Raw genomic sequence first — 19,147 nt, forward strand, 5'->3', positions numbered from 1 at the left:
GTCAATAATCTTTGCTGAAATTCCATAAAGTCGCAGCACCTCCTAAATTGTCTCCCAGTACTGGACACCGAATCAAATTCCCTTCAGATCAAAGGCTGCAAGCGGCTTGAATTGGCGAAGATCGAAACTGGCCAGATCCGCACGATGCAGTCCCAGGTCGAGACTCGCGCTCCTTGCCCCTCTGCGGGATCTGCGGGAACTCCTGTTGGGCATTTCTCTGGAAAAAGAGCGAGATTTGAATGTGCGTGGCAAAGACAAAAACCCTGAAAATTTGACAACCAATTAAAATAAAGACCGACAAAAAGGGCTTTCAAAACATCTTGAACAGAACCTATCCATGGAAACACAAACTGACATTGGGCATTTTATATGGTCTTGTTTTAACTTTCAATTCTGTTAACTCTTCTTTCGAACTTGATTATGCCAGTCTGATTAAATTGAATGTTTTTATTTTATTTCACTTGACGTGACCTTAAATTCCGATTCGTAGAGGGGAGCATCATCTTTCTGGTTCAATAACTGATCAGAGAATCCGTTTGGCCGTGCAATTGTTTTATATTTATATTATTTTATTATTTCCCTTCTACGTGACTTTACCGAAAGAACCAATAATATAAAGGATGTACTATTTAAAACGAACACGTTGTGAAAGACCCAACGCAAAAGATCCATGGGTTTGATCTTCCACGAAGCTCATGGTCCACCCTAAACCGCATCCACTGCACAAACAACAAGTGAAAAATAAAAAATAAACTCTCCAGTGTGCGACTGTGGTCATCCAGGACAGACCATAGAACGTATAACGATGCAATGTCCAATCCACGAATACGAAGGAGACATCGCAGCGATAGACTCCACTGCTCCTGACGCAGATATCTGGCTTGACCACCTGAATGTGAAATTGTAGTTGTTGCTCTGCATCTACATCAGCCGTACGAAAAAAATATTTAAACTCTTGTAGTGCAATAATAATAATTCCACATCAAGGTTTGTTAAACGCAATGTGTGAAACAGATCCATTGGGCCGGTGGGACAAGTTAATTTAAGATCCGACCATGTCTGTCCCGTGGTTACCAAGCTGAGGGCTTCCGGTTTGCCTAATGAATACATTATAAAGATCGCGCTCATTACACACAAAGTGCTTGCAACAAACGAACCACAAAACCTTGCAGATATCGTCAAGGAGCATAAACCATCAAATGAATTCCGATCATCCACACAGCAGAGCTTGTTGGCTGACCATCGAACCAAGACGGGGGTCACCGCATCTCGCGCTTGCAGATGCACTTCTGCGGCCGTCTGGAACGCTCTTCCTTCTGATATTTGGAAGCCACTGGAGCTATGCACGTTGTCAATCTAAATTGAAAACTAATTTCTCTAGAACTGCTTGTTGTGTTTAGTTTGTTGTCTATGTTTGGTGCGAAATAAGTTCAACATACATACATACCCTTAGAAAGGGTATAGGTTCGATCCCTGGTTGAGGAATTTGAATGTCAATCCTTTTTTCCAATAATATATTTTTTTACTCATTAATACATATTCCAATTATGTAATAATGCCTACCAATCATACGTATGCGTTGAAAATTCTAATTGCATCTTTCAATGCTAGTTGTAATTAAAGTTCTCATAATGTTAAATATACTTTAAAATGTGGAGCACGCATTTATTTATTTATACTCACGTGATAATTTAATGGGGGGAAATATTTCTCTTTTAATGATAATTATATGATATAATCATCTATGGAGTTCATTTAAAGTTAAACTGGCAGCGTGTCCTGTATAAACATCATACATTGTAGTGATTATAAATACTCATAGCAGGCTTAAGCTAAGTGAACTGCAGTTGATTTTTTTCATAAATCTCTATCCATACTGGAAGTAGAGAATAGCACGATAATAATGCCACCATTATACAATGACGGGAAACAGATTTCACGATAACTGACCCATTGTGAAAATTGACACAGTATTGTATCCTTGGTTAAACCAGTTTATCTAGTGTAGCAAGATGAATGATCCCTGCTTGTTCACGAATGGCAAAAACGAAAACAAATAAACTGACATATGATTTCGCACCTATTTGACTGAATTACAGCTCAGAAAGAATAGGTTGAAAAAAAAATAATCTTGACTGCCACGTGGCAATCTTAAAGCAGAGCGTGTGGGAAATGGTGACGCCTACTGTGGGAAGGATAAGAATGGCACTCGGATGATTTCCCCGGAAATTTCTCGGAAACAAATAAACTAAAATAATTTGTATTTATTTATTTGACCAGGTAAGGCGGGCCTACTGAGTTATATAGCTCTTTTTCAGAAGCGACAGGGCCACGCGGAATGATAGCTCAACAAAGTAGCTTACCGTGTGGAAATTTATAGCAACAAAATAGACACTAAACGCACGTTTCTATACGTGGAGGGAAAAACGGAGGACCCTGAGACAAATCCACGCGACCACAGGGAGAGAAACATACAAACTCCAAATATACAGCAGGCGTCAAGGTCGAGACAGAACCCACGGCCTCCTGCATACCAGGTGAGGGAGTTAACATCTCGCCACCGTTTGCACCCACGTGAATGCAACGCTCTGACCCACAGGGTTCACTGCGAGATTTACAAATGGGTGTGTCGCCTCGTGACATCACGCTGCATGCTGACCTCCGATTAGCAACGGTTGGCTACGTACGGCGCGGGACAACTTCAACGTGCATTTGGGATACAGAGGGGCAAATGAATCGCACACACCGTTTAAAAGTCACTCACATTATATCCTGGTTTCAAACGAGTAACTCCAGTAAATAATCACCAGTGGAACATCGCAGTCCTACCATGGTACGCAGCAGTGTGTGTTTAGCGTGAATAACGAAGCGCTGTCGCGACGGGTGTAAATTAATTTACTGTCACTGATGAAAGCAAATTTTCCGCGCACTGTTTAATAATGTAACAATTGCATCGAGTACAGGCCGATTTGTTTTTGCCTGTTCTGTGTTGTACTCACTGTGTTAATTCCCACGCAATTAAAATCAAAATGCTTTGCAGCTGCATTTTTAAACACATGTGCACGCATAACTACAGATCTCGTAAAATCGCCTTCACCGTATGCGATTAAGTTATTATGCTTTGCAATTGTGAAGCATTATTCTCGTGCCATCATCAGAACGGTTTCGTATATTAATTACCAGAACATTGCACCAACAATTTCACCCCCAGAACAACGACGTGAATTGAATAGAACACAAAGCCAGAAGGATTAGAGAACATAGTGGGCTGAAGACAAAACTCAAACGGCGACAGGAAAAGCACGCAGGCTTGGGCAGGAGACGCCGCTGGAAGGGATGATGGCCGACGGTGGAGACTAGTCATGGAGTGTCAGCCCAGGAACGGAACGTGCCCCAAGAGGACGTCCACCGAGGAGGTGCAGGTGCCAGGTGGACCGCACACCTTTGGATTGTGGGAAATGGCAGCAGCTTGGTGGAGGCCTTCATCCAGCAGTAGATTGACCATGGTATGATGATGATGATGAAAGCCATTAAGATATGTGTAGTGAAGCAAGTACCTCTGCGTCTTTGTACACGCTTGGCCTCAAACCAAATTTTCAGGCACCTTAATTGCCATGAAGATTACGGAGCCTTGGGGAAACAACCTCGAGTTTACAATTGCAGCTCAGGGCAGCGCCGCGAGCAGGCATCTGTTGTGGGATCGCGGAAAGGGAATCTATTTATCCTGGAAAAGGCCACATTGAGCAGCCAAGGCTTATTTGTGAGCACGGTTCTGGATTGGAATATATGGCTAGGAGGGATGCTGTTTGCGGTGTAACGCTGTGCACAATGGACTTGCGGTCCAGAGGTGGCCCCCTGAAATATCCTGGAGCGAGGGTTAAAAACAACGGTGCGAGTTTCCCTGAATCGCCGCCACATTCTGGCCACCCAGAAGCGTGAATGGGTTCACCACAGCGAGCCGATCGGCAGGTCACGCGTGACGGGTTAAAGTGTGGATACTTGTGGCCAGTGTGGAAGGATAGGCCACAAATGCCCTCTAGAGGAGGCCCTCTAGTAGGGAAGGCCTTTCAACCAGCAGTGGAAACAATTTTCAGATGCACAATGTGCTTTCCACAAACGAACCACAATACCATGCTTATCTCGTCATGAAGCATACATCGTCACATGAATTCCGGTCATCCTCACAGCAGCAGCTTATGGTGAACCATCGAACAAAGACGGTGGTCACCGCATCGTGCGCTTTCAGATGCGCTTCTACGGCCGTCTGGAACGCTCTTCCGATAGTAGGAAGCCACTGAAGCTATGCACTTTTAAACAATCTAGTTTGAAAATTAATTTCTTGAGAACTGCCTTTTCTGTCTGTTGTCCTTCCCCTGCAGTCCGATTATCACGGTTGGCTACGGACGATGCGAAAGAAGTTCAACATACATAAATACGTGGATTTGCCTACGTCCAGGGTATTTGAGCCGTCGAATCAAACAACTCTCATCCCCATGAGCCTCGACGCATCGCATCCAGGTTGGTGAGTCCCAGCTGTTCTCCAGCATCTCGGCTGTGATTGTTCATAACGCAGGGCTCTACCGGGACATTGTTCTGGTCAATGTCTATTTGAGGAGTGTTTTGCTCGTGTGAGAAAACTATGAAACCTATTTTTTTTGTCCTGCCAACTCCTGATATATGTCCGATAGATAAAACTCGAAAATACATCACAGTCCATATACCTTGGGCAGTTATTGAAGGCATACCAGGTTCCATTCAATCATGCACAGTTGTTGACAGAGCGTAGTAACATGAGCTCCAATGACGGCCTCTAACAGTTCAATAACAAACCCCATCATTCCGACAGTTGATGTGTGTTGCTAACGAAGCAATATTCCGTGGAAACTATTTGTTGCAGATCTTCATGAATAACATCGCAAGTGCGCGTCCATGATTAACTCATATATTCATTCAGCTGCTTACACGCTTCACGCATTAATATTTAGTACGGTAGTGCAGAATAGCAATCATTTTAAAAGCATCCTTTTTAGGAGCTGGCTGATATATTGCAATAAATTGTGGTGCCTTTGACCGTGGTATGGTACTGCCACACAGTAGCTTAATTTCCGAGAGCTGTAACTCTCCTGAGATGGCAAGTGGCCTCATCTATGTCATCGTGGCCACGTGAGCACACAACGGCGGGGACTTGTTAGCCGTCAGCGTACACAGGCCACGTGGGATGCATCAGCTCCAACGGCCAGCGCCGCTTTAGGCTCTCCGCAATTACCGCTGTCTCTTTATTTTATGATTATCTGTAATTGACCGAGGCAAATAAATATAATAATTGAAGTTTCCTTTGGTGTAACTCGTGCAGGTTTGTTACAGCCGCTCTCCCACTCTGCACCTCCTTCCCAAGCCCTCATTTCCCCAGAGAGAAGAAGGAATGAAAAAATTTGATTATTTGAAAGAAGGATTTCATGCTAACGTGGGTTTGCATACGCCATTGAATACTAAACATCTATTACTTTTGCAATCATGCATTTTTTTACACAACCATGGCTCTGGAATCAATCTAGATGTGGGATTCCCACGACAGGAAATCCCACATTCTCTTTGGCTCCGACACATCACGGCTACTTCCCAGGACGGCCCGACTGTTTTCCCGAGGGAAATCCTCCGAGTGGCATTCTTATCCTTCCCACAGTGGGCGTCACCAGTTCCCGCACACTCTTCTTTGAGATTAGCACGTGGCAGTCAAGCTGAATTATTTAAAAATATTTTATTTAGTTTAAATATATTAATCTGGAATTGAAGCTTTCGTGACTGCAGAAATTACTATAATCATTGGTTCTTTCGGTAAAGTCACGTATATATAAATACAATTAAATGTAAAGAAATCACAAATTTTATTTTAATTTTATTTGTGATTTATTTAAATGTTATTTTATTTAAATATTTTCTCTTGTTTAAATGTAATATTATTCCTCAGCTGGAATTTTAGCTAAATCAGCGTGGCCCACTTGAGGGCGGTGAAGTCGGCGAATTTTCCACTCGCACATCTGAGCTGCACCAGCTCATGGTACAGGTGTTAAGTTTTTTTCTTTGTTTCCACCCACTGGCTCTTACGGCTGATGTAGATGCAGAGCAACGACTACACATTCAGGTGGTCAATCCAGATAACCGCGTCAGGAGTGGCAGAGTGTACAATCGCTGCGATGTCTCCTTCGTATTTGTGGATCGGGCATTGCGTCGTTATACGTTGCACGGTATGTTCTGGATGACCACAGTTGCACCCTACTGTAGAGTTTTTAATTTTTCCATTTGTGCATCAGGTGTCCGCAGCTGCCGCGGTTTGTGCAGTGGATGTGATTTAGGGTGGACCATGAGCTCTGTGGAAGACAACACCCAGGGATCTTCTGGGGTGGGTCTTTCACTACGTGGTGTTTGTTTGTGAGGTATTTTGAACTCCGTTCCAAACCGTGATACGCTGGCCTCACAAGAAGACATCTGAATCTCGCCTCCTGAGCCATGCCGGGATGGCCCCGCACGGCCCCCTGAAATGATTCAGTTGTATAGAGGTAAAGACTGTGAGGCTTTCATGGGAAGCCAGGCTGATCTCAGTTGCCTGGGTCAGGCTGGCTGGCTTTACAGTTACCGTGGGAATGCCGAGTACATGTACAGTCCGTTCTGCTATAACGCGTGTTGTTTTCATATCGAAAATTGGACATAAAGCGATGAATGTATTAGGGAACACATTATTTTATAATTGTATATAACGAGATTGAGTGAACAGAACTATGTCGCACGAGTAGGACTAAGCGGTCGTACGGCTGCCTCGGCGTAGCATCGCACGAGGCAGCGGGATGCTGCTGGATGCTTCTAGACGCTACCCACACGCCTCAGTCTGTGTTCAACCTGCGTACATATCTCACGGTGTTATCGCGGACTGTTTTTACCAAACAATTTTTGCATACAACTTTGTTGATTTTAATTACGATGAGTCACAAGGAGATGAAGTTTTCCGATACTAGTGCTAGTGAAGTGTAGAAAATAAAATGTATTATTCTTGCACAAAAACTCGATGTGATGAATTCTCATTGTTCCATAACGCGGTGTTCTTCAGGAACGCGACTACCCAATTATAGAACAGACTGTACTATATTGTAGTCATGTGACCACGTCTCGCGATGTAGCGCTGTTGCTAGAGTGCTTGGGAGTCGACTGAGCTCGCCACTTCGTGGGACGTGAACTGTGGACGTTCTATAAAACGAAACTATTACTAAAATATTTTTTTATTTTACCAGGTAAGGCCCACTGAGCTATAATGCTCTTTTTGCAGAAGTTACCTGACCACAAATGACAGCTCAACGAATATGCTTATCATGTGGAAATTTATAGCAGCCAAATACTCTAAAACACGTATTTCTAAATGTGGAGGTAAAATACCTTAGGACCCGGAGAACCTGAAGAAAAAATCCACGTGGCCACAGAGAGATAGAGAGAGACATGCCAACTCTAAATATACAGCAGGCGTCCGGGTCGGGATAAAAGAACCAGTATATTGATACTAGTTCTTGCCATGTGTACATGGAGTTTTTACTTCCAGCTCGGGCCACCAAGTAAAATAAGTCGCCGTGTCACTTATGTAGACTGGGAAACATGTGCTTTATCTGTAGTTACACAACTACGGCCGGACTTGGCAGCTCCCTGGACGATAGCGTGTCCATAGAGGAACCATCAGATCACAGGTGTCCCTCGATTTACGAACGCGCGGTTTACAAAATTTCGCGTTCACGCAATTGCCAAATTATTGACACTTTTCGATAAACGAAATCGAATTTCCGCACGAACAAAATTTCACGACGGCGAGGCGCGCCCTGAGATCATGAAATGAGGCTGCGGCGCCGTCATCCGCGTCAGCGTCACGGTGTCCCTGCAGTGCAGCAGCAACGCCTGCACCACCGTCGCCTCGCCACTCATTGCAACATGCAGCAGATCAAGTGGTGAGTTCCCTGAAAAGGTTGTTTTTTTACGTAATTACTATTATTATGTTTGTATCGTGAAACGTTATATAGATGTATGCTTTTAGGTGAGGAGAAGTCCTGGATTAAGCTAGTGCGGTGCCTGTAGTATATGTTATCAAAGGGCCCTAAATAACATTTTTTTTAAACACACATGTATTACTTGCGTAGTGACGTAGGATGAGTCACTTTAGAGTGTGCCGCTGGGCGATTGCTGGACAATAGAAGTCGGGGTAACAGCCCGTTCTACCAGTTGCACCTGTGGGCAAGGCACGGAGCCCTCTGGGGGATCCAGAGTGGTGCGGGGGGGCCGAGGGCGGAGCCTGGCCACGCTGGGCAGTATGTGAGGCGAACTCCGACTCGCAGTCGCGGCTGCTGCGGTGGGGAATGGAACTCGTTGTGCTGTCGCCGTCGTCGTGATCGTCGTCGTCTCCACTCTGCAGCCGTGGGTCTGGCAGCACTCGGTATGAAGTTATCCCCGAAGGCTGTGAAGCCGGAAGTAAAGAGAGAGAGAGTACCTCCAACTAGTGTCTCGAGTTTGGAACACTACACTTGCATAGAGAAGTAATTGTATTATTTCATTTGCTATACGGCCAGATAATACGACAAATCGATAACCTTAAACACCCAGTCGTTCATAAAAGTTTAAGGCAGTAGATTGCTATCGTAATAGAGCAAGTGCAGAATCACTGAACCGGAATTAATAGCTAGAAAGCATTTAGCGCAGGGGCCTTGAAAGTACGGAGCCCGTAGCATATGTAGCTACTTTTGCTACTAGGATAATCTGGCACTGGTTTGGAGTTGAGTAGGAATGGATGTTGTATTAAATTAATGGGAAAGGCTATTCTGATTTGCGCAATTTCATTTTCGGCTTATTATTGGAAGAACGATACCTGTATTGATGAATTATGACGATACAGCAGTGTCTACAGCGCGGGTGAATTTTGGAGTAATGTAAAATATATAAAGCATTTGCTAAAAAAACACCAAGAGGGCTTTAGTGATATTTGCACGCACCTCCAATTAGCACGGTTGGCTACGCATGGCGCAAAATAAGTTCTACGTACGTACAAAGGCAAATGACAGAAGCGTTCTTAACAATCACAGCCAAGATGCTGGAGATCAGCTGGGACTCTACATCCTGGATGTGACGGCTTACGGGGATGAGAGTCGTGCGATATAATCTTGGCCCCACTACCAGTGTGTGTGTGTGTATAATTTGATTCCACGGCTCAAATACAATGGCCGTAGGCAAACCAACGTCGTATATGTGCTGAACTTATTTCGCACCGTACGTAGCCAACCGTGATAATCGGACGTGTGGGGGCAGGACAACAAACTAAACACAAGGCAGTTCTCAAGAAATTAGTTTGCAATGTTGATGAATTTAAAGTGCATAGTTCCAGCGGCCTCCTAATATCGGAAGAGCGTTCCAGACGGCTGCAGAAGCGCACCTGAAAGCGCACGATGTGGTGACCACCATTTTTGTTCGATGGCCAGGCAACAGCCGCTGTTGCCAGGGTGACAGGAGTCAACGTTATTGACGGCTTTCTGACATTTCGGGTTTTCAATTACTTCAAAATAAAGTGCTTTAATTATCCAACGTATAAAATAATTAATACTTGTAAATTCTGTGTTTTTGTTACGTATGGAAATCCAGTGTTGGCCCGCTTAGGTATTAAGTTGGAATTTTGATTTATGAAACATTGAGATGGAGACATAATATATGTTTATAGACGTGCCATTATATTTTTCAAAAACAGTTATAGCTGTAATGTTTTAGAGGCACCGTGGTCCGGCATCTGCATGCGATGTTCTGTATCCCTAATTTGCGAACCAAATGAGGCGCACACTTCATTTACTGCCGGCCATCTGGATTTACGCAACATGGTCCAGACTCCACATCGCAACATCGTACTCGGAAACAAAACAAAAAAACCTCATCCCTTAAATCAATGGGCAAAAGTGTGCTCGGGCAATTACACGTGCATGTCAAAAATAATAAAGTTACCATTGATTGCGGGTTCTCAGCCAACCGACTGCTGAAACTGCAACCTGCGCATGATGGAGAGTTTTAAACGCGTTTCAATTTTTCTCGCCAATGTCGTTCCTTGTTTTTGAAATGCTTTCACGTTAAAAGGCGTCGTTTTTTTGAAATGTGCAAAACTCTATCCTTACACTCATAAACAATACGGTATTCATGCTCCTGTATATGAGAGAAAAAGTTTGGCTGGCTGGCGCACGGGCAAAGGGCTCGGTGTTGACGTCACCGAGCACATCTGCACGTCGGGCTGACGTCATCACGCCTCTGCCCCCCCACTCTCCACCCACGGTCGTGGATCCCACGCAAAATGTGCGGGCAGTGCTGGTTTAATTTCTTTAAAAGTTACAGAACAGAATATTTGAGCCTCTCCAAAGAAGTGAAAGGCAAGCTCAACTACGGCGATCTTGCTTCTTTGCATCGCCCCAGAGTAGCTCAATTTGTTGTGCGCTTGCGAAGCAGAAAGTGCAGTGTCACCTACATCGGCTGTGAGATGTTTCGCGCTCTAACAGGATATAATGAATCCCACGACAGACTTAATGATACATTATATTAACATGTTCAGGTCCATATATGGACGAGTTGGGCCATCGATTTGCCCAAACATGGCTCATTGACGACCTTTTTAAGTGCTTCCATAAAATGTTGTCCATTCCGACGCGGGATTAATAATGATTGTCCTGTTCCAGCGCAACTCAAGCGAAAGGAAACAGGAAACCCCCAGCACTCTGTGCAAGGCGGTGGCGACGGGATGCTAATTATAATGCCACCGTTCCGGTGGGTCATGGCAGATGCTCTCTGCTCGTTCCAGAAAACTGGAAACAAATAAATCGGCTTTTCAAACACCGCTGCGCATCTAATGACAGCGCCTAATGACGAATGTCGCACTTCGAGGTAACGCCCAATTATCCGCGGGCAGATTACCTGGGCTGTGGATTGACCGTGCTGATTGAAAAAAAAAACCCATATGAACACTGTTATTACATGCGTACGCATTTGATGATTAGCTGCTCCTCGTAGTGAGCGCACGTGTCTGGGACACGATCATCCTTAAGGAACTTCAACCGTGAAAGGGTTTGGATATTTTCCAGTTGTTCAAAAACACAACAAAAAGATGTATTGAGTTTTGAATCCCTTATCGATGATGTAGAGGACCAAAGTCTCGGATCCTATTAACCGCATGGACTTCACCACGTTGGCCAATATTCAACGTGGGCTTTTAAATATTATCCGCAGGGTTATCCAAGATTGTACTTCCACGTCCGCAGGTAATTGTTGCGGATAATTGTGTGAACAGGGTCGCGGACAATAGGGGTTGCCATGAATCCTATAGATTCCGCGGATAATAAGAGTTACGTAAGGGTAATAGGGTCGCGGATAAGATCTCCCATAGTATGTGGCGGTTGAGTAACGGTCGATTCTACAATGAAACGGTTCACGGCGAGTATCGCAAGCGCACACGCAAACTCTGCTCATCCTCACTTTTTGGCTGGCCATCGAACAAAAACGGTCACTGCATCGCGCATCGCTTTCAGATGCGCTTCTGCGGCCGTCTGGAACGCTCTTCTGTCCGATATTACGAAGCCACTGGAAGTCATGCATTTTTAAAATCCTTTATATTAAGTTCACTTGCTTGCTTGCGCGCTTACGACCGTGCAAATCTTTCGGTCGTTTTTTAACCCACTTCCCGTGATCCAATCGAGCTGACATTTTGCACACAGACTCGTTGTGCGTGACAATTTATTTTCGTGACATTTTTTCCCCAAAATTTTGCACTTTTTAGGATTTTTTTTTACATATTTTATTTAAAATACCAATGTGATAAAAATGAAACTCTTACTCAAGAAAAACAGAAATGAATAATAAAATAAAACCGATGCCACGCATATAAAGGATTTACGGGTTAATTTTTTAAATATTTTTTTTATTGAAAACTAATTTCTTTAGAACTGCTTCTTGGGTTTAGTTTGTTGTCCTTCCCCTGCACCTCCGATGAGCACGGTTGGTTACGTAAGGTCTCTGAAAGAAGTTCAACATACGTACATACATATGAGTATGGGTCTCTATGGATTTATGTGGGTCTCTGCGGTCCTATAAGTCTCTGGATCTCTGTGGGTCTCTTCCTTCCGATGTTAGGAAGCCACTGGAGCTATGTACTTTTGCACACTGGAGATTGAAAACTCTTTTCTTTAGAACAGCTTGTTGCGTTTAGTATGTTGTCCTTCCCCGCGCACCCCCGATTAGCACGGTTGGTTACGTACGGTGCGAAAGAAGTAAGACGTACACACGTACTGAACACAGAGGGGGCGATGCGCAATAGCGGATGATTTCATGCCCCGCGCGCGCTGCCGAGACGTTTTGTATTCCGATCGCACCTGCACGCTGCGCCGTATCGCGCATAATCTTTGAAAAAAGCGCACCGGCGGATGTCTGCATCATGCATGCACTTTCAAAGCAGCTTCTGTCCGTTGTGTTGACAGCTGTTTTGCATAATTACATTGCACGAAACATGAAAAACTGCACTTGGAGGGGAAACATGTTGCATTAAGAAGGCCAGTTTGATGAATATGCTCGTTATTTTATCTGAAAATTCCAATGCATATAAAGGCGCTAGCTTTATGATTAGATTATTAGATTGCAATCCCGATGTTGATGTGTATTCGTGGCGTGTTGCTATTACGCACTGTGCATAATTAGTGGCTTACAATGCAAATGACGCCGTGCGCTGCTCGTGCAGCGCACGGCTTCAAGACATGCATCCCACGTTTCCTTGGCTTCGTGACGATTGCCGCATCAATTCATCATTTATATTCCGCTTCAATCAAACCTTTCACACCTCCTGGTAAAAACCCCCACAATACAACACCCGCTATTCGCCACCAAGTGACGGTGACGTCACCACAGCGCCCGTGCCAGGCCAGGTGCACTTTCAGACCGCGTGAATTGTCGATGGCTCACTGCTGACAGGAGATCACGGGACGGGCACAGGTGCCATTGGTTGACTGACTGAGATGACTGGTCGATGCACCAGCTGTACCCCCTACTTTGCCAATTTGCTTAATTTCGCTACTGCTCGTTGTTGTGAGCGTCGCTCCTCTGCCCTCCGTTGTTGTTGGTGGGCGACTGTCTCCAAATGCGCAGTAGCGTCCTTCACGAGCCTCCTCCAAAGAGGCCGATCTTGACAACGCTGATACCAACTTGCAAGTCCACTCAGCTCCAAATCCTCCCGTACCGCATCAGTTCGTCTCATTTCCAGCCAGTGTTGTGCCCATTTAGCCCCCTCTATCCGGCCAAACATTCGATCACTGTTCTTCATTGGAAGGCCCGCGGGCCAAATGTTAGCCGCTGGTGGCCTTTAGTGCGGCCCCTGACGTGTGTGGTCCATGATAATACATAACAAATGAAAACACCCACCCATCATCGTTCTGTCAAACCCCAATGATTTCAAACGTGTGGCGGTCCTCGCACTAATGTCGTATTAGCGAAAGTGGCCCCCTCCGAGGGAGCTCTACTAGAGAACCCCTCTCAAGGGTGTCTTGGCCTACTCTTCCACGCTGCTCGATTAAAGAAACTCCACACATTGTTGGAATTTCCGCACAGCGAGATCAAATTGGTGAATTACAGATTGCAATTTCGGTGCAGCAGTTTCTTGCAGCCACCTGCCTCTTTACATGCAAGTTAGTCGACTGGCAGGTCACATGTGGAACAGTCGGCCAAGTATCCTCTCGATGGGGTTCTCTAGATCTCCCTTTAGTGGAGGCTCTTCCGCTAGCAGCGGAGTGAGCAAGCAGCAGTCACACTATTTACACATTAACACACTCGTGCGTGTTTGTTTACCGTTTCAATATTCTCACAATGTGTTTTCCAAATAGAAAATTTGTGTGGATGTTGTTTTCTGCGTAGGAACGTGGTTCTCAGTAGAATGGTTTCCAGTAGTTCATTTATGCAATTACAATGAAAATATATCCGAGATGAATTCGCAAACTGTGACCAGCTTTGAAAACGATTGTATGTATTGTACATGTTTATTGTGATCTCTATGGAAAAACTGAAAACTTAACTATTTTATTTTACCAGGTAAGGCTCGCTGAGCTACGGAGTTCTTTGTCAGAAGCGACCTGGCCACAGATGAGAGCTCAACGAAGTGGCTCATCATCATCGTGTGGACTTTTATCGCAGCCAAATAATTTAAACGCGTGATGTTGATTCTAAATGTGGAGGGAAAAACCGGAGGACCCGAAGAAAAATCCACGCGACCACGGGGTGGGAGAGACGCAAACTCCAAATATACAGCAGGCGTCAGGGTTGGGATCTCCTGTACATCAGGCGAGGGAGATAACATCTCCTAGCCACCGTTACGTTTCGATAGAAAATAAAACTGCTCTGAGAAGCAGCTCAAATGACGTGTCTCTCTATTTAGATACACGCACATAATTGTGTTCTTTTTCCCATATAAATAGCAAAATAATGACACTACCTCCATAAGCTAATACATAATTTATATCATAGGAAACTTCTTTGTGCAGTATATTTGTTTTTATTATATTTGCGGCTCTCACACATCATGGGAAATCGTGCATGCATATTTGTTTTAATAGGAATGATATTGGACGTCTTGAAAAACTCTGAAAGCTAATATATACTCCTGAAATAAAGTACCTAATTAGGGCAGTGTTTGTTTTCCACGAACACTGGGGAATGTTTAGCATTCACTCGAAGTAGCTGTGTGTGTGTGGGAGTCGCAGTCTTCCTGGCTTAGAATATAGCTGCAAATTAAGCCAAACAGGTTTGAGATGAAGCCACGAGGCAACGCATATCGTATGCCACGTGAAATAAATCACACGTGGCAGCAAACAAGTCGTAGCAATGTGGACACGGGATATTTGTAACAATCGTATCTCAAACAGTACAATGTGGTTACATGGCCTCATACCGCACAGGGATTGGACTCGGAGCCAGCGGAGGGGATGGTGTCTTGGGATAATGTGGTCTCATTAACGTGTGCGGATAAGAAGTCTGCCCGTGGGCATGTTGGATCATCTGGAGTGCAGAGATGAGAGATGTGGGGAGGTGAAGGATGTGGGGAGGTCCGTTTTCATTAATTCTATTCATTACGTGCCAGCAGCGTCCCGTTAGAGAATGGCCCACAGAAGCAGGCGCTGCAGAGGTAGTTCGTGGGCATTTTATCCATGACCCCTGTTGTGCAATAAATAAAGCGGATGCACAATTCTCCCCCCATTGCTCGAGGATGAGCCCTTCCTATCATCCATGACTTTGCGTGGCAAATAGGAAAGTCAGAAGACTGTGTTATAATCCGCTTACATCCATGGGGCCTAGTGGATGAGAGGGAGGCAGTCTCCAGGACAAACCCCAGCGTGGACTGGAGGTTGCAACTCATCTGAGATGTCGCAGGCCTACTGTGGGACTCGCTCGCAGACACGCGCAAGTGAGATGCGCGTTGTGTGGCAATTCGTCGTGTTATTTTGCCAATTCACGTGAGTAAAGAGAATAAATGTGCTTGCGGGAATTTCCAGGTCGTGCTGGGAATTCCATTTCGCGACAAAATAGCATCAATAAATATAAAAATTTCACAAATCAATTGATCTACGTACAAGTACTGAGGTTTTTGTGACACACAGTCCTTGAGTAAGACCATGCAATAAGGTGGAACAGACCGACGAAGAGATTCGAGGTGGTGTTTGTGTTCGCGCCGTGGAAACATTGAGTACCCGCGTCTTAGAAGTGTGACATGTGACAAGTTTATCGTGGCTCTGCTAGGGAACCGGCAACGGTTAACACCTTGGCGTGGCACCCACATCTATTCTGGCTGCTGAAGGTGGAGTGACCAGCTGGAGCTTTGAACGAAGAGCTGAAATGAAGTGTGATGTCATCATTGCCGCCGCCACAGAGGATCGGTTTGCACGCGATGATAAGTGGATAATTAATAAACAAGATAAAACGGCTGAGGACAAGACAGAGCCCTGGGTTATACTTTTGAATAGGAAATGTGGCAGAGCAGAAACCATAAATAATGGTAGATACAGAATAACCTGATGAAAAGATAGCAATGCAAGAGCAAATAGTTTGCTTGAATGGATGGAAGCTTTTAGAACCGTCCCGAGTGCTATTCTCTATCAGAGACGTGAGCAAAGTTCAGAGTGAGAAGTCTTGACTCGCTGAGGCACTCTGGGGGCATAACTCTCAGATGGGACACGGGAGGACGGAGGACAGCTGCTGCGTGACCTTCATTGAGCCCGTTTGGGGCTCACTAATTAGATAATCTTTTCCTAAATGATTGAACAATTGCCTCAGCAATTATAGACTCCACAGCTCTTGAGAGAACATGAGTGAGGTCAAATTGGCCAGTGGTTTGAGAGAGTAAATTGGTCATCTTTCTTGGGGACAGTTGAGAAAAAGTGCATTCCAGCATGACAATATAACGTGAAATTTTTAAGCTAACTGGTGGAGATAACAGGGGAGCTAGGTTGACATGTATACAAGATGATGACAGGAATCACAAAATAAGGCTTTGGTGATCGCCACGATATGAACACGCTGATAACTGAACGGTTACACAACTAAATTGGAGCCATGGCTGGAAACACAGGTCACGATCGGCCCTGGTTTGTCTACAGCGGAATAACAGAAAAACAGGTTCAAGGTTTTAACGTTAAAGTTAGGGTCACTAACAATGGAAAGAGGAGGGCATTGAAAGGGGCAAATTTAAGTTAACAGTTTTCTGAGGCAGTTTTGGAAATTACAATGAAATATTCACGAGTAAGGTGAATTGGTAGTTGAATATGAACTCAACTTTTGCCTGAGCAGTAGCAGCTGGACAGAGGCTGTGCGCAGGAAGATGTAAATGTGTTTGGTGGTAGAATTATTCCAGCGCGGGATGAGGGATTCGTGATGGAAAGAGTGATAAGAACCACGATAGAGACACGGGGCCAAGCCAGATTGCCCAGGGAAATGTCATCTCCTGTAAAAATTTTGTTATTTTCCCATGAAAGCCTCACTAAGCCTCACGACTCTTTGTCATGGGGGCCTGCAATTGAAAAGTTTGGCGAACCTCTCATTTAGGCTTATTTCTTTTTACAAGTGGGGAAAAAACAGAATTATTGAGAGAGAACCCATGAATACAAGAGCTGCCACTCAGTGTTGATTCTAAGATATAGTAAACAGAAGGGCACTTGCTGTTATAGGGGAGCCCTAACAATCACAGCATCAATTGAAATAAATCCATGAGCGGAATAACCCACAGCAGCTGCTGCTGCTGTGGGGTCTGCCAGAAGGAAACTGTGGGCATGGGTGCGGTGCCAATCAATTTGCCTTGGCTGTGAATGAGCCCTTCGAATTGAATTTGAGTTGGAACCCCGGCGCTACGTCATGCAGCTGATCATCAATGGGCAGAAAGAGGAAAACGAGCGAGCATTCTGATGTTGCGGCGACGTCGGGAGTGCAGGCGGTATAACTGCACAGGGGTCCGCAGGGGTTCCGGGTGTCGTTCTATGACGGGAGAGGGGGGGGGATTGGAAGTGCGGCCTCGTAATTTCAATCCGCGCACCGGAGGCCCTTGCCATGCTCCTGTGGGGCACTGCTGTGCGCTCGGGGAACGTGTGCCAGCCCCGTTCTCTTGATACAACAATCAATATATACAAATGTATATACTGTAATTTACATATATAATAGCCCAGATCTGTCCTTCCGTGACTGTGATTAACGCCCCCGAATTGGTTGCACAGTACGTTGGCACAGTAGGGGGCACAGGAGTGCATCAGCCAGTCGTCTTGGTCGTCTCAGTCAGTCGACCCGTGGCACCTGGGTCTGCCCCGTGACCTCCTGCCAGCGGGCGTTCGACACTTCACGTGGCCTCAAGGTGCACATGGCCTGGCACAAGCGTCGTGGTGACGTCACTGCCACTTAGTGGCAAATGGCGGTTGTTGTTATTATTGTTGTGTATGTGTGTGTACATTGAACTTCTTCTCGCAACGTACATATACAGCCATGCTCAGCAGAGATGCACAGGCAATGTGCCTCACGTTTAGTCTATTACTAATTGCTCATTTCTGTTCTTCAGCCACTGTTGTTGCCTGCACCTCAGACGCGTTCTGTTCCGTTGTTGCCTATTTCTTCGTACCTCACTTGCAACACAGCAGGGTAACTGGCTAAAATGGGACGCTTCACTTAACAAATGTATGCAAGTATATGTGTTGAACTTCTTTCGCGCCGTACATAGCCAACCATGCTCATTGGAGGTGCGGGAGAAGGGCAACAAACTAAACATACAAAGCAGGTATAAAGAAATTAGTTTTCAAACGAGATGATTTAAAAGTGCCTAGCTCCAGTGGCTTCATAATATCGGAACGAAGAGCGTTCCAGACGGACGCAGAAGCGCATCTGAGTGCGCGCAAAGGAGTGACCGTCTTTGTTTGATGGCCAGCAGCCAAAACCTGCTGCTGCGAGGATGACCGCAGTTCGCAGGATGGGTTATGCTCCTTTTGACGAGAAAACGCCGTTCAGAGCTCACTAAAAAACAAAATCCCACACGGACCGGGTTCACAAACACACACACTTGCTGTACTGCCATCTCCTGGCCCCCTTGTATCCTCGTGGATTTGAGTTTTTTTCGAGCCACAAAACCCTTGCCTCCATCGGGCTATTCGTAATTGCAGCAGGGATTTTGTTAAGGAGCTACTCACGTATCAACGGATTAACAGAATTTAGGGCATATGAGAGTGGTGCTCCTTTTTCAATGACAACCTCTTGTATTTCTTTAGCGTTTCTGTCACTTAATTTTTTAATTGTCTCATAAATGTATTCGCCCAAGCCAACTTGCACTACGTGGAAAATGTATCGTTAAACGTCATTTCATGTTCGTGCAATATCTTAGATTTATCACGTGAACGGTGAGTTTTGCTCCGATTTCTATTCGCCTCACATTTGATTTATTTTGCTGTTGTGCATTTGCGTGACCCAGCTCACCCTTGCGAACGAGACTCTCCCGGTCTCGTGAGTTCTCGCTTCCACGTGCAACTTGAAACTGAATTCGGAACGGCGTGCGTATACTCGTCATCAGAGGCTCGGCGCACCGACCTTGCACTGCCGA

The 19,147-nt window shown here is 45.2% G+C and overlaps 1 protein-coding gene across 4 annotated transcripts in view; it reads right to left on the bottom strand.

Annotated features, from left to right (window-relative positions):
- Positions 1-19,147, bottom strand: part of LOC144944586 (CUB and sushi domain-containing protein 1-like) — a 785,462-nt gene that overhangs the window by 545,538 nt on the left and 220,777 nt on the right. The window lies entirely within an intron of this gene.

The sequence above is a fragment of the Lampetra fluviatilis genome, chromosome 2 (assembly GCF_964198595.1).
Source record: "Lampetra fluviatilis chromosome 2, kcLamFluv1.1, whole genome shotgun sequence".
Classification (NCBI taxonomy): domain Eukaryota; kingdom Metazoa; phylum Chordata; class Hyperoartia; order Petromyzontiformes; family Petromyzontidae; genus Lampetra; species Lampetra fluviatilis.